Source organism: Marmota marmota, unplaced genomic scaffold (assembly GCF_001458135.2).
Source record: "Marmota marmota marmota unplaced genomic scaffold, marMar, whole genome shotgun sequence".
NCBI lineage: Eukaryota > Metazoa > Chordata > Mammalia > Rodentia > Sciuridae > Marmota > Marmota marmota.
Genome location: NW_026000037.1, coordinates 20025194 through 20029465, shown reverse-complemented (window position 1 = coordinate 20029465; position 4272 = coordinate 20025194).

Below are 4272 nucleotides of genomic sequence, written 5' to 3'. Positions count from 1 at the left end.
TGTATGTCCTCCTCTGAGAAGTGTCTGTCAGGTCCTTGACCCATTTTTTTGATTGGGTTATTTGTTTTCTTATTGTTTATTTTTTTGAGTTCTTTGTATACTCTGGATATTAGGGCTCTATCTGAAGTGTGAGAAGTAAAAATTTGTTCACAGGATGTAGGCTCCATATTTACTTCTCTTATTGTTTCTCTTGCTGAGAAAAACTTTTTAGTTTGAGTAAGTCCCATTTGTTGATTCTTGTTTTTAACTCTTGTGCTATGGGTGTCCTATTGAAGAATTTGGAGCCCGACCCCACAGTATGTAGATTGGAGCCAACATTTTCTTCTATCAGATGCAGAGTCTCTGTTTTGATATCAAGCTCCTTGATCCATTTTGAGTTAACTTTTGTGCATGGCGAGATAAATGGATTCAGATTCATTTTGTTGCATATGCATTTCCAGTTTTCCCAGCACCATTTGTTGAAGATGCTATGATTCCTCCATTGCATGCTTTTAGCCCCTTTGTCAAAAATAAGATAGTTGTAATTTTGTGGATTGGTCTCTGTGTCCTCTATTCTGTATCATTGATCCACCTGCCTGTTTTGGTACCAGTACCATGCTGTTTTTGTTACTTTTGCTCTGTAGTATAGTTTGAAGTCTGGTAACACTATACCGCCTATGTCACTCTTCCTGCTTAGAATTGATTTTGCTATTCTGGGTCTTTTATTTTTCCATATGAATTTCATGATTGCTTTCTCTATTTCTGCAAGAAATGCTGTTGGGATTTTGATTGGCATTGCATTAAACCTATAGAGAACTTTTGGCAATATCGCCATTTTGATGATGTTAGTTCTGCCTGTCCATGAAAGGGTATATTTTTCCATTTTCTAAGATCTTCTTCTATTTCTCTCTTTAGAGTTCTATAGTTTTCATTGTATAAATCTTTCATCTCCTTTGTTAGGTTGATTCCCAAGTATTTTATTTTATTTTATTTTTTTTTGAGGATATTGTGAATGGGGTGGTTGTCCTCGTTTCCACTTCAGAAGATTTGTCGCTGATATACAGGAATGCCTTTGATTTATGCGTGTTGATTTTATATATCCTGCCACTTTGCTGAATTCATTTATTAGCTCTAGTAGTTTCTTTGTAGACCCTTTTGGGTCTGCTAGGTATAGAATCATGTCATTCGCAAATAGTGATAATTTAAGTTCTTCTTTTCCTATTTTTATGCCTTTAATTTCTTGCATCTGTCTAATTGCTCTGGCCAGTATTTCGAGAACTATATTGAATAGAAGTGGTGAGGGAGGGCATCCCTGTCTTATTCCAGATTTTAGAGGGAATGCCTTCAGTTTTTCTCCATTTAGAATGATGCTAGCCTGAGGCTTAGCATAGATAGCTTTTACAATGTTGAGGTAAATTCCTGTTATCCCTAGTCTTTCTAGATACACACAATTTATACAGACCAATAAGAAAGGATGACATAGAAGAAGCCATCAAAAGACTACCAACCAAGAAATGCCCAGGACCGGATGGGTATACGGCAGAGTTTTACAAAACCTTTAAAGAAGAATTAATAACAATACTTTTCAAGTTATTTCAGGAAATAGAAAAAGAGGGAGAACTTCCAAATTCATTCTATGAGGCCAACATCACCCTGATCCCGAAACCAAAGACACTTCAAAGAAAGAAAACTACAAACCAATATCTCTAATGAACCTAGATGCAAAAATCCTCAATAAAATTCTGGTGAATAGGATACAAAAATATATTTAAAAAATTGTGCACCAGATCAAGTAGGATTCATCCCTGGGATGCAAGGCTGGTTCAATATATGGAAATCAATAAATGTTATTCACCACATCAATAGACTTAAAAATAAGAACCATATGACCATCTCGATAGACGCAGAAAAAGCATTCGACAAAGTACAGCATCCCTTTATGTTCAAAACATTCTTTTCAAGATATATATTTTGTCTTCCTTCTGTGAGATCCTGGGTTATAAGTGATCTAATCTGTTAGCGGTTCTTTCTATTGAGTTTTTAATTTGGTTTATTGTTTCTTATAGTTCAAGGATTTCTGTTATTTTTTTTTTTAGAACCTCTCTCTCCTTACTGAAGTAATCGTTTGCTTCCTGTATTTGTTTATGTAGCTCTTTATTAAAATGATCTTTTGCTGCCTATATTTGCCCTCCTATATTATTCTTAATTCACAGAATATTTTAATTATATGCACCCTGAACTCATTCTCTGTCATTTCTTCTGTTGAGCTGGCCATGGATTCTAATAATGTAGTATCTTGGTTTGTTTGGAGCACTTTTTCCCCATGTTTTTTCATGTTGTTTGTGTCTTCCCTTCTAGCACAGCAGATCCCAAGTTTTACAGTTTTTAGCCTCTAAGTTTATAGTGTCTGTGCAGGGTTCCAAAGCTCTCTTGACATCACTTCTAAGCCCCAGCCAGTGTTCCAAATTGGGAGTTGCCCCAACTAAAAATAGCAAGGAAGGTGTCCCAAGATGGAGGCAACTGCTTTCAGTGATAGGGTGTCGGATCTGTGGGGCCAGGCAGTGGTGGTGTGGAGCGAATTCAGAGATTCAGCTCTGGTGTGCAGTGTTATGGCTGGCAACTGTCTCCAAACTCTGTGCAGTGTCCCCAGATGCAGGCTTCCATGTGTAGAGAACTATAGTGGTGGTTGCATTGTCCCAAGATGGCAGAGACCAGGGTAGCCCCACATTGGTAGATGGGGGTCTATATGGGAGTAGTGGCCAGAGTTCCTGTACTGGGCAGCAGCCAGTTGTTCTGCGTGAGAATGGTGGCCAGGTGGCCAGGATTTCTGCCCAGGTTCTTATATCGGTGGTCTGGAGACCTGATTCCTGCATGGGAGCAGCTGTGTGTCTGTGTGGAGGGGTGGTCTTCTAATCACTTGCAGACAAATAGTATTTCCACAACTTGAATCCCAGGTCACAGATCGGCACAGAATGCAGCCTCCATCTATCCTATCATCTTTGATTTCCCAAGTTATACAGTCTTTCAGAGTCCTTGCATTTGTTAAAAACATTGATTAAACATTGATTTGTTAACCCTAATATTACAAATACACTTCAATTTTTATGAAAAAAAGTTTATTCTGATTATGAACATTTGAGTTTTGTTTGGTGTTTTTTTTTTTGTTGTTGTTGTTGCTTTTAATGAACATTCTTGCATATATTTCCTCTTAAAAATTAGGAAGTTGGGTATATATTTAGGCATGATTCTTCTACGACTTATGGGATGCAGATACTTAACAACATAAAATAATACCAAATTCCTCAAACTTAAATACTTCTAATAGTAGTCATTGAAGATCTAGTATGATCACATCCTTTCCAACATTTGAAATGTGAGGACTTCTCAATATTTGCCAGTTGAACTGTTAGTAAAAAAGTAGATCACTACATCATCATGGTCTTAATTACTTGTGAAGTAAAATATCTTGTCATAAATTTACAGACCAATTATATCTTCTTTTCTATAAAAATACTCATTTTGTCCAAGGACACTTGCTTTTAATAATTATTTTTATAGTTTTTTATATACTCTTAATATGAATAATCTGTTGGTTGTCTGGATCATTAGTTTCTTACAGACATTTATAGCTTGTCTTTTTACTTTATTTGTGTACCATGGAAAGAAGAGAAATTATATTTTTAGAATGAGGATATTTTTCAGACTAAGAAAAATGAACTTTTTGGCCATCAGACTCACTTTAAATTTTGATTAAATGAAGTTCTGAATCACAAAATAAATGATAAAAACAAAATATCCTGGAACATCAAGGAGGAAAATAGACTGATCATTGGTGGAAGGAGTCACAAAAGTGGATAGAGGAAGAAATCAGGAATAATTTTAAAAGAAGCATAGGAAGCATCCATGTGGTGATGGTCTTATTCCGTATCTTGACTATTGCATGAACCAATACATGTGACAAAATTGAGTAAAACTAAATACACATGCAAATTAATATTTATAAATATAAGTGAAACTGAAGCTGTTAAGAGGATTGTTGGACAATAATGATGGTGTGGTTGAGATCATACTACAGTTTGATAGTATTTAAATTTGTCGATATTTTTATTGGCTAGCCTTTTTTATATTTCACTTAGGAAGCAGCATTCTAGACAGATGTTAGAAAGATATTCACCTAGATTTTTGCATTTGACATTTAACTTTTCAATCCATTAGGTTTGTATATTTGTGTATGTATCGTTATCAGTAGTGGCATTTTGTTCATAATGTCACATTTATTGAAGGCTGCCTCAG